Below are 12380 nucleotides of genomic sequence, written 5' to 3'. Positions count from 1 at the left end.
GTAATGCATGGCCCTTTCGGGGAAATGGTCTGATGGGGATGGCGTCCATTTCAGTCCTGGTCATTTAAAGGAACCCATGCAGACTTCTGTCATCTGGGGAGTCTATGAATGTCATTGTTCTACAGTGTGCTGCTCTTGCTGCTACCTGCTCAACAGGATGTGTTCCTACAAGGCATCACAGACCAGCTGCTGGTCACACGGATGGGAAGAGAAAAGGAAATGACTCACCTGGTGAGTCCCACATGATCTTGTCACTCTTGCTTAGGTAACAGGCTGACCAGACCACACCACACTTGGTTCTTCTCCAGGAGTTGGTTCTGCATGGAAAGTTCACTGTTTTCTCCCCTGTTCTACTAGAAGGCAGAGAAGGAGGAGAGAAATCTCATGGAGAGGGGAGGAAGGCAGATGAGAACGCTCATGCACTCTACTGTACTGAATATAGGGATGGAGTAGTCTGTCTGCATCCAGTCAAGTCAAAGATGTGCAGTGACATCTTCCTCTTCTTTGTTCATCTCACAGACCCTTCCTATACAGACACACACACACACACACACACACACACACACACACACACACACTCACACACTGGTGACACTGATGACTCACATACTGGAAACAAGGGCTCATGTCAGCTTCTTGTCAACCTTCTGTGTGTACTCTCTACAGTCTTGTTGTACTTCTCATAGAAGAGACCTGACATTGACAACCTTGAAAAGGAACAAACTTGGAGGATGAACACCTGACTCCCAAACTCCTTATAAACATAGAGAAATGAAGACAGTGTGCCTCATTGGTAATTACAATAAGACAGAAAAGAATATGAAAGGGACAGAAGAGTCACACACGTGTGAGGGGACACCTTTAGCAAAGACACAAAGACACTTCAGTGAAGCAGGCATATGCTGGTCACCGAGTTTTTCTGGGACTGTTGGTGGTTATAGGAGGTACAGCCCAGCATCGTGATCAGCTGCCTAAGGATAACCCTGTTCCTTTGATGACCATGACCTTGGTAAAGCTGGATCTATGATTAGGCTGCAGAAAAGAATTTCAGGAAAAGCCAGAATGAAGCAAAGCTTGTGAGCTTATTCATGCTATGGAAGAAGCTCACATAGTATAGGGATGGCTCAGGAATGAAGGCCTGAGTGAGGACTAGAGAGACTTGAGATTAGGGTGTGTGAGGAGGGCAGGAGAGTGAGAAATGTGAAGATTTTTATGGTTCTCAGAGTTACATTGTTACATTATTACATTGTTTGAAAATTACATGCTTTGAGTCTTTGAAATGGTTCTGTTTTTCCACTTGAAGAAAATATACAATAGGTTATTAAAAGTAAAAAATAAAAATGCTTTTAAATGTTCTTATCCCTTTTAAAAAAATTTTAGTAAATTAAATTGTAAGGTGAATATGTGATTCTGCAAACATTCTGGTCCTAAGTAAGCATAATTAATTAATTTTTTTAATGTTTTTCACAAGGAAGTCTGTGCACCATCTGAGTGAATACCTATTGCTCACAGAGGACACCAGAGTTTGAGATCTCTCAGAACTGGAGTACAGACAGTTGTGAATCATCAGGTAGGTGCTGGGTATCAACCCTGGATCCTCTGGAAGACATCCAGTGATATTAAAGAATGAACCCTATCCTCGGACCCTAGTTTATTTGCTGTAATTTTTAAACACTATTTGGGATGTCTTTAGTACTACTTGCATTATATCTGTGGGTAATTTCGACTCTATCAGTTGGGTGGAGGCTTCTTGAATGTCAGTTAGAAAAATGTAAAAATGATCACAGGGCCGGGTGGTGTTGGCTCACGCCTTTAATCCCAACACTTGGGAGGCAGAGGCTGGCAGATCTCTGTGAGTTCGAAGCCAGCCTGGTCTACAAGAGCTAGTTCCAGAACAGGAACTAAAAAGCTATGAAGAAACCCTGTCTCGAAAATCCAAAAAAAAAAAAAAATGATCACAGGGTGAGGGGCTGTGTATTCCCCTCTCATATCCCCTTCAATGCCCTGTTTTTCTGTCTTATTATGGGACAAGTGGGCATCCTCATGGACAAATATAAATATAGACAAGTTGTTTATCACCGGATACAAAAGTCAACCAAAATTAACAAATGATCTACATAGGACTAGAGAGACATCTCCGAGGTTAAGAGTGCCTTTGGCTATTGCAGAGGACCTGACTTCAGCTTACAGTCCACATATGGTGGCCCAGAGATACCTATAACTCCTGATCCAGGGGAGCTGACAGTCTTTTCTGGTCTCAGCAAGCATCTGCATTCAAATGTGCATACGGCACACACAAACATATAGGCAGATACCCAGTAAATAGTGAAAGCAAATCTAAAAGGTAATTAATCCAAAATACAACCTAAGCATGAATCTTGTAACAGAAAGCAATTGAAAGAATTATAGACAAAATTCATAGATATAACAAACCCCTTTTATGAAAAGAAGAACTGGACTGTTAGGACTTCCATAAAGTGAAAAATGTACACTGTGATATAAAAGATATTTTCCCTGCCTGGGAAAAAATGAATGTAGGAAATTGTGTATTAGATGACAGCCTTATTGTTTCCAGAATACAGAAAGCCTAAAAAAGAGTCACTAAGAAAATACACAATTCATGAAATAAAAGTTGTTCAGAAGGGTGAGTAGATGCTCCACTAAGAGAAACATACAGCATCAACATCCTTAACACTTAGGGAAGAGAGACAGGTGACTCTAGGGGACTCTTGACACCCCCACAAAATATTCAGAAATAATAATATGAAGACCTGGAAAGGTTGTGGGGGATGAAACTATCATACTGACTGCTGGTAGCCATGGGAAATAGGACAATAACTTGGAAAAATATTTCTCAGTTTCTTGATATGTTAATTGTCATTTGACCAAAGCTGTAACAACTTTCCTGATGGAGCAGAGCTGTTACTTTGAGGAAAGCTTTCCCTGAAGCAGATCTGTAAGCTGCTAAGCTTATACTGACTTTGTGGTATTCCTTGCATCTGGACGGCCAGGATCCCTTTACATTTGAGCTGAAATGTTTACACTACACATATATGTTTTTAATTGTACTCATTGTCTGGCAGAAAGACATCTCCACTCTGCCTTATGGCATCCAGGTCCAGAAGGTGCTAGCCAATCACAGACCAGCCAGAGTCCTCAAAGCCTGGTCTGGCTGGTAGACAACCAGAGGCCTGCCCAGAGCTACAAGGCTTCCATTACAATGAGCAAAATGTGTGGTGGAGAAACAGGAGAGAAAGAGTAGCGGGATGGTTCATGTGCTGTGAAAAGAGGGGGAATAGAAGGTGGTAAGGAACAGGCTGAGGGGGTGGTCTTCTTGTCATTCATGGTCATGGGGTCATCAGGACCGAGGTTGCTACCAAAGGTCATTTCTGGGTCTCTGTTCTTATTGCAGCTTGGGTCTATGTTAACATCCATGGTCCACGCTGCCACCAAAGGGCACACAGGAGCCTGGAGTCTGGGCTGTGTCCTCTGGCCTTGTTGGGATCTGAGCGCTGTGTTGCCATTGGAGTGACAATGATCTGAGAGACCCGAGCTGCCAACCTGGGCCATGGTGTTGTCCATGCCTGAGCTGCTGACCAGGGCCATATCTGTGACCCAGCAGTAGCCAGGGTCTTTGTCTTCCTGACTCCTGTTACCAATGAAGGCCATGCGGATGCCTGAGGTGTGGGCCACCACCTGAGGCCACGTTGGTGTCCAAAGGCTTTGCTGCAGCTGGTGCCATCCTGATCTGTGTGGTCTGTGAAACCACCCGGGAAATGGTGACATCAAGGACGAGTTGTTGCCAGGATCATGTTGGGTCTATGGTCCTACCAGAGCTAGGGTATGTGCTGATGTTTGTGGCCCATGTTACTACAGGGGGCCTTAAGAGCCATGAATGATGATATCCAAGGGCCAGAGTGAGCTGGTTCTGCCCTTTGGTGGACATTGTGTCAAGAGCTGGCCCTGACTTTCACAGGAGAGCTAGTCCCACACCTCACCATGGGCATTGGAAAACTGGGCCTGGTGCCATGGGCATAGGTGAGCTGGCTTCGGCCCTATCCTTAGGCAGGCAGCTGATCAGCTCAGCTACCACCCAGGTCCATATTGGGGTTCTTGGCTTGGCCCATCCTAACATCTACACCATCTAAGGCCTACTGGAATGCTGGAATTGACTGGTCCTGGGGAACAATACCTGCAGAATCTCTGTTACTTGGGGTGACTGCAGGATATCCTAGAGGAGTTTTGTTGAGGGTCCCATGATGATAGTGTACCAGAAACTAGAGGCCATGAACAAGTTCAATGACTCATTGCAATGAAAGTTTACAAGTAAATATGTTGGACAAAAAGGTATACTGTGTGACTCACCTTATATGTAGATCGTATTAAAGTGTAATAGAAGCCCGAGTACTGCTTCTGATGACTTCAGTTGGATCCCCAGGACTCACATTGTGGAAGCAGAGAAATGACTCCTGCAAGTTGTCCTCTGACCTCTACAAGTACACTGTAGATCATGTATGGCCTTGCCAGACACACAAAATAGGCAGACAAATAAATGTAAAAAATGTAAATGGACATAACTTACCAAACACAAAACAAAAGCCAAAAATAACCGATGTTCTTATTGCTGACTGAAATAGACTCTAAAATGATTGCTTTTTTCAAGACATATATCTGAAACAAAGGCATTAAAATGTTAACTTGAACACTTAAAAAGAAGTAAACACATACCATCCAGGAACGAATTATTAGAAATCTAGAGTTATAATCTTAACGTTTAAGAAAGAACTAAAACTAAAGTGGAATAAAACAATTTTAAAACATGCAGTAATGTTATGTGTAAAATTCATTAGGAGAATGCAAATCTTTCATACTTATATTTCAGTCACACAGCAAAATATGGATTGAAGGAGAATTACAAGAAAGTATAAAAGCCGATTAATAATTGCAGATGAATGCAAAGTAGTTTTCTCAATGTGACCACAATCATAGGAAAATAATTTATTAAATGAGAGGCCCTGCATAACCTAACCTCAAAGGCATATGCCCTGGGAAGACATATGGAACTCTTAAGTCTGATATAATCTTTTTTGTTGAAAGCATGGATTATTCCGTGATGGGAACTTCATTTGATGTGTAATGCAGTTTCTCCCCCTTTCCTTATCAGCATTTACAGGTTATTATTGACAGTCAGAAACAAATGAGAGAAATGTCCCAGAGACAAGTCCATGGCCATCGTCACAGATATCACACGCAAAAGACATACATAATTTTGTAGCTCTCACTATCCTGTGTGTGGTCAGAGATGAATGTGTTTTAACGTGGTTGTACCCCTTGAGCTCTCAGTAAACACCAGGGAGCTAGGAGAGTGAGAATGAGAGGTGTCGTGTGTGTGTGTGTGTGTGTGTGTGTGTGTGTGTGTGTGTGTGTGTGTGTACAGGTATTCCTTGGCAGAGGCTGGTCTGCAAAGACTGGTTGATTGACTCTTAGACCTGCAGTGATATGGAGATGGTGGAAGTCGCAGTCCCAGGGCCTAATTACAATTTCCTTTGTGTTCTCTTGAGCCCATGAGTAGCCACTCCTTGGGCCCCCTGTGCTGGACTTACTTAACACCTTGTCATTAACAGATGACGTTGGACCTGACATTTAAAATATCAGAATATGTCTCCTTATCAAAGCTTTAAGTTTCTACCAGTCAAAGGACTGCTTTTCATCACATAGCAGCTAGTGCCTGTAGCTGAGCTTTCTCTGCTTTACCACAACAGTCTACTTAATATTATCACCCATGTACTTAAGGAGAGTCTATAGTTTCTTCATTCTGTGATTATAAAAACTTCATGAAACTGTTTCCACATTGTAACTTGCAATTTGTACTAACATAAACCTGTCTCACTCATGTTTACTCACATATATTTGACTCCAGAATGAACTCTCTTCTTCCTTCGAGGTGAGAGCTGTGTGTTTACATTGACAATTGTTAGTGTGTGTTGTGTATATACTCATGCTTGTGCAAATATGTCCCTGGATATATATGTGTGAAAGTTAGTTAATCACTTACTGCTGTGATAGGTTATGTGTTATAATTCTCCTGGTCCTCTTCAATGATGACCTGGTGTGTAGTACACTGCTTACTTATCTCCATAGTTCTTTACTCATGTGCTGACCGATATCAGTATGGCTCAACACCCATTTTCCCAAACTGTTTTCCTCTATTGCTATTCTCTATTTCCATGCTCCATTTGTCCCAGTATGGCTAAAGGAATCCTTTTAAGATGGCATCTGTGTTCATCTGGTGCCTCTGGAGAGGAGATGGAAAGTCTAGGAAATCCATCCATTCCAGTGTCAGGGGATTCAAGGTGACCATCACATTCATATTCTCTACAGAGCACCACTCTGTATCCCGTGTGCACTGCCCACTTTACACTCAGGGAGGATGAAGTGAGTTGTGGAGCACTACAGTTGCTGCAATCCATAAATGGAACTGCTCTAGTATTGTATCAAGTTTCCAAACACACTGAAAACGCATTGCTATTCCATAAAACATCAGCCCCTTTAAAGAAAATAAATGTAGGCATGTAGTTTGAATGCCACCTCCTGGCCATAATGGGGACTACATCAGTGAGAGTCTTGGGCCCAGTGGCGTCTATGTTTGGGTGGGAGGGAACATTGGCTGTGACCTGGACTTGAAGGGACCTTACCTCTGGAGATAAAGCAGTGTTTTTTCACTTCAGTATATTTTCCTGGTACATAAACCTTGACATCTTAGGTATATCAAATGTAAACCCGAGATTGGAGACCAATCCCAGTCTAAGGCTAACATAAAGCAGCCTCATTAGATAGAGATGGTGGAGCTCTGTGTGCAAACACACACACACATATGCACACAGGCATGCACAGAGCATGAGAGTAGATTCCATTTGTCCTTCTACTTCATTGCCCAGAAACGGAACACAATGACTACTTCTAAAGTACAGAAGGTATAAACATCGTTTATCCAGTGTGTGGTTGTGTGCCCGTGTGCATATGTGTGTGCTTCTGCAATTGTATGCATACATGCATGTGGTCAGGGGACAGAAGGCAGCCTCCGGTGTTGTACCTCAGGCGCCATCCCCCTGAAGTTTTTCTTAGACAAGGTTTCTCACTGGCCTGGAACACGCAAGGCAGGCTGGGTTGGCTGGGCAGCACACTCCAGGGATAGGCTTGCCTCCACCTTCACACACAAGCATGTCCCACCACACCTACTACTTTTCCTGCTGTAGTTTAACTTCATTTTCTTGATGATGCTCTCTGTGAATGACACTCAGGGCCTCATGCCCACAAGGCCAGCAATTTATTGATTTAGCTGTCTCCCCAGCCCCACTTTTACCACCCGAGCACAAGCATTTTTCTCAGTTTACACTTTAAAGTACTTTCCTTCCTGGATACGAAATTTCAAACACCACAGGAAAGCACATGTAGTACCATAAGGAAATCTGTGTCTGTCGCCGGGCTTATTCCTACCCCTAAGGCACAGGGCTGTCTGCAGGGAAATCTCCAGAGAGTGAGCTATCTGAGTAGAGTGCCAGCCGCCATTTTCTGTGCGCCTTGCTGTATGTGGTGGTGAGGAAGTCACTTCCCCATTTAGGGGATGGTAATCTTTAATGTGTCTGCCAGGGACACACAGGGCTCTGCCTAACATCCAGTGAAAAGAGGATGGTTTCCCATGACAGAACTAAGCTGAAACTTTCCCACAGTGAATGGAATGATAATAGTCCTGCTAACTATTTTGTGTGTTTAGTGCAGAGTTTCAGAGCAGCCCAGCCCAGCCTGGGACTCTTCCCCTTCCTCCCTCAGCCTTCAGAGTGCTGCTGGTCCTCCCAGCTTACCACACTGCCCCAGCTCAAGTATTCATTTTAATGTAAACACATTCTTAATGCTACTGTTTTCTTCTCGGCCCAGTAACATTTTCATTCCATTTCTACATGTATATTGTTGAATTCCCACGAAATAAGTAATTTTATCATTGATTTCCCTGCAAAAATTTATTTTATAATGATCCACATCTCTTGAAAAACCATGTACTCTAAGATTGTTTTTCTAAGAAATTTCACATTTTCTGAGATATTTCTGGTTTTTGTTTGGTTTTCATTTTGAGGCAGGGCCTCTCTGTGCTATTAAGGCTGTTCTGAAACTTCTTAGCAGTAATGATCGTGTAACCCCAGTGTTCAAATAGCTGAAAGTGCACGCATTTGCCACCTAACGCTGATGAAAACTGTTCGCATTACTGCCTGGCATTTGACCATTTTTCTTCATTGTTTCACAACAATTATTTTAATTTGTACATAATTTTAAAATATACATAACTTAATAATAATTACGTTGTGTATATTCCTATGTGTATGTACACATGAATTCCGGCGCCTCCAAATGTCAGGAGAGGTCATACCTTCCTGGAGCTGAGGTATGGTCCTTCAAGGATGTTGGAAATGGATGCTGGAAACTACCTTGGATCCTCAGCAACAATAGAATGCACTCTGAACCACTGAGTCATCTCCCCTGCCAGACTGTAGACTGTTAGATTCCGTTAGCCTTTATAATGTTCATATTTTAAATTCCACTGTGTTTTCCCCTTGGTCAATGACCTGGAGTTGATGCTTCTTTTTTTTTCTTGTTTAGATTTTAGTTATACTTTTAATTATGTCTGTCTGTCTGTCTGTCTGTGGTATGCACATGATTGGCAGAGGCATTGACTCCTGATGGGGCTAGAGTTAAAGGCAGTTGTGAGCTATCTGCCATGGGGGCTGGGAGCCATACTCTCATAAACAGTAATGACTCTCTTGTCTCTTTCCTCCTCCCTCTACGCCTTGAGTGCTGGTATTACAGGTGAGGGTGAACATGCCCAGAGGGTCAAAGAACACAGAGCAATTTCCATTCTAGGCAATCATTCTGCCACGAGAGCTATGTCGCCAGTCCCCAGACTGTGGCTTTTTAAATTCACCAGTGATTTCTTTTCATGGTATAGCATTCTCATTGAACAGCTACCAGAGAAATCAAGAATATAGCTGGGAATGTGTGCACAGCCAGGGGAGCAATAGCAGTGTCTAGGGACCACTTTTAAAAATCCCCAAATGTGCTCCCACCACATTTGTGAAGAGCTTGGGACAGGGCCGTCAGATGCTGGGCAGATCTAAGTGCTGTAGCATCCTCGAGTCCAGCCTCTGGCAAGGACATCCTGTTCCTGAGAGCATGTCTCCTGCCAGCAAACCTACCTTACATGCCCAGCTTCCCAAAGGTCAGCAACAAGGGACTAGAGGCTGTTGTTGTACTGTCTGTGGATGTGTGTGCACAGCCAATGACCCAGACCCTGCAGAAGAATCACAAAACAGGAAAAAGGTTGGTCAAAGAATCAGACACATAGTTAAGCTCAGTGCTGAAGACATAAAAAAAGAAAATTTGGAAATATAGCATAGTGTGTGGAAATAGAAATGACGGAGAAAGAAGAACAGGATTTCCCTTGCACGGAGATGTGAGTGTATGTGTCCTGATGTGGGGCTGTGCCTCCCTAGGAGTATGGGGACAATGATGAAGGGATCCCAGACATATCTGAGAAGCCGGATTCTGCGTTTGGATGTCTGTACAGCAATGGTTCTCAGCCTTCCTATGCTGTGACGTGACTCTTAATACAGTCCCTCATGCGTGGTGATCCCAACCAGAAAATTATTTCTGTTGCTTCATCATCGCTGTAAAGTTGTTACAGGTAAGAATCACAATGGAAATAGTTTTGGAGATAGACGTTTGCTGAAGGGGTCAAGTCACAGGTTGAACCACTTTTCTAGAGTCAGAGAGATGTGGGACCTTCCTAGCCCCAGCAACTTTGGTTCCCTGAGCCAGGATGTCCTGGACCCATTCTCCAAACACAGGTTGGGAATTTCTGTGAGGAGAAAACAGAGTGAGACCCTCTGCTCTGAGCTGTGCTTCCCACTCTGTGAATTGAGAGCATCACACTGCTCATGTGCTAATTTGGGGGTCTTTAGTGATAATACCTGCTTTAAATACCAGTCACAAGTTCCTGCATATGTGACAGACTAATGTTGATATATGCAATTGGAATTACAGGCTGGCCTTGAACTCAGACATCCAACTGCCTCTGTCTTGTGAATGTTTGCTCCATTCCCTGCTGTCAAAAATAAGCATTTCTAAAGGCAGTCTTCTTCTGGAGAAATAGGGACAAACAGTTGCTGCAGAATTTAGAGACTGATTTCACTTCAACTCTGCCTAAAACCTACTCACTTCCTTCATCTGTAAACCTGCCAAGAGCAGTACATGCTGTAGAACAGCCATTTTCAAAAATACACTGAATTTTGGGTTCACTTTTTAAGAGACAAATGTTAGATTCTTATTCTGTTGGAAATTATGCTACAGTTAGCTGTACTTAGAAAACTTTACATCTGAAAATTATTCATCAGCAACTCGTTATCAAATTGTTAAGTTTTACAATGACTAGTTTGGGTATTCAAACTATCCTGTGTCAATACACGTGGAATAACTGATGTCAGTAAATGGAAGCACCGTGTCTCCATGTGGTCAGACAAATCCAGAGATGTTAGAGCAACGTCTCCACAAGGAAAATGCACAGCGCATCCAGGTGCTATCTGCCCTCTCCCAGACAAGGCTGCACAGGGCAGCTCTCCTGCTGATCACTGCAGCATGGCTTCATCCCTCTTTCATACCTCCATCCCTCCCCTGTCTTCGGAACCATCTCCACTGTCTCCACACACTACCTCATCCCGCCCTCCCCAGGCCTTTCTCTGTGCAGTGCCAAGTCACCTTCTACCAAAAGGAAACATATCATGACAATTCCATAACTCACCTTCCACACAGATCATATAATCCAAATGTCATACACAGCTGACAATGACAACATTTTCCTTTCTGTCCTATCCCCAAGCAGTGTCCACGTTGTCTTCAAGGTTCTGGCAACTAGCCTTGTTCTCTGCTCTTAGATCCACTGTTCTCCATGGAAGCAAGCACGCCCACAACTTGGTTTGTGCACGGTCTTGCTTCTATTTGCCATTCAGGACTCAGATCACATGCTAACTTCTGAAACCTTTGGGGGTAACATCACATACGACAATCCCCATCACAACTATTTCCTGTCCCCTTTATGATCTTTAAAGCGCCAATAATACACGGAATTGCTGTGATTACTGATTTCTTCTGCTTACTGACAGTTTGCCTATCTAACACGATATACAAGGACCCGTGCTAGTCTACACAGTGCAGGAACAAGGTGTTCACTAAAGAGGCCACTATGTGAATATCTGGATAAACGTACACGAAGGAATTGATTTGTCTATTTGATATGCCATGCAACACAGTGGTATTTAAGGCAGTAACAAGAGAACATGGCATGGACTTAAGCAGTCTGTGACTTCATATCCTGGAAGACAGAATATCAAACACACTAGCAATACGTTTTAACATGGACAGCCATCAGAAAGAAGTGGCTATGCCACACTCACTTCCTAGGGTTTGAATCAGTGTCTGCTGTGGACCCAGATATCTACCATTTTAATAAGCATGATTCAGTGTCTGTTGTGGATCCAGATTTCTACCATCTTAATAAGCAATCCCTCCAAATGTGATGCAGTCATGCATGGCCCATTCGGGGAAATGGTCTGATGGGGATTGCTTCCATTTCAGTCCTGGTCATTTAAAGGGACCCCTACAGGGTTCAGTCATCTGGGGAGTCTATGAATGCCAGTGTTTCACAGTGTGCTGCTCTTTGCTGCGACCTGCTCAACAGGATGTGTTCCTACAAGGCATCACAGACCAGCTGCTGGTCACACAGATGGGAAGAGAAAAGGAAATGACTGACCTGGTGAGTCCCACATGATCTTGTCACTCTACTGTACTGAATATAAGGATGGAGTAGTCTGTCTGCATCCAGTCAAGTCAAAGATGTGCAGTGACATCTTCCTCTTCTTTGTTCATTTCACAGACCCTTTATACACAGCCATGTACACATCACACACACACACACACACACACACACACACACACACACTCACATTGGTGGCAATGATGACTCACATACTGGAAACAAGGGCTCATGTCAGCTTCTTGTCAACATTCTGCGTGTTCTCTCTGCAGGTCTGCTGTTCTTCTCATAGAAGAGACCTGACATTGATAGACAGAGGACACAAAGTATCACTGACAAGAAGCATTTGCTTTTGGCTTTCTTCCCAGGGGTGGTCAGATAATCCAGAATTCTAGACAGATAACAAATGAAGAGCAGGTCCACTTGAATGTACTCCCACGGGCATGTTATGGGATAATTTAAGCATCACAGTATATAATGATGACAAAGGAGTACTCCTTTAAGAAATGGGTGTTTCTGAGTA

At 43.3% G+C, this 12380-nt stretch overlaps 1 long non-coding RNA gene across 2 annotated transcripts; it reads right to left on the bottom strand.

Annotated features, from left to right (window-relative positions):
* Positions 1-97: 97 nt before the first annotated feature.
* On the bottom strand, positions 98-12103 carry LOC121436792. 2 transcript variants are annotated; one of them, XR_005972799.1, is made up of 4 exons: positions 12048-12103; positions 9246-9340; positions 4366-4519; positions 98-353 (listed from the first exon to the last, which is right to left on the bottom strand). It is a non-coding gene; the product is annotated as an uncharacterized LOC121436792 (long non-coding RNA). The 2 variants fall into 2 exon arrangements; XR_005972798.1 differs by having other exon boundaries at positions 98-350.
* Between the last annotated feature and the right edge of the window lie 277 nt (positions 12104-12380).

Source organism: Microtus oregoni, unplaced genomic scaffold (genome assembly GCF_018167655.1).
Source record: "Microtus oregoni isolate MIOR12 unplaced genomic scaffold, Mior012 000050F_003, whole genome shotgun sequence".
NCBI classification, from domain to species: Eukaryota; Metazoa; Chordata; class Mammalia; order Rodentia; family Cricetidae; genus Microtus; species Microtus oregoni.
The sequence above is the reverse complement of the archived record's forward strand: the minus strand, read 5'-3'. Positions and strand labels throughout refer to the sequence as shown.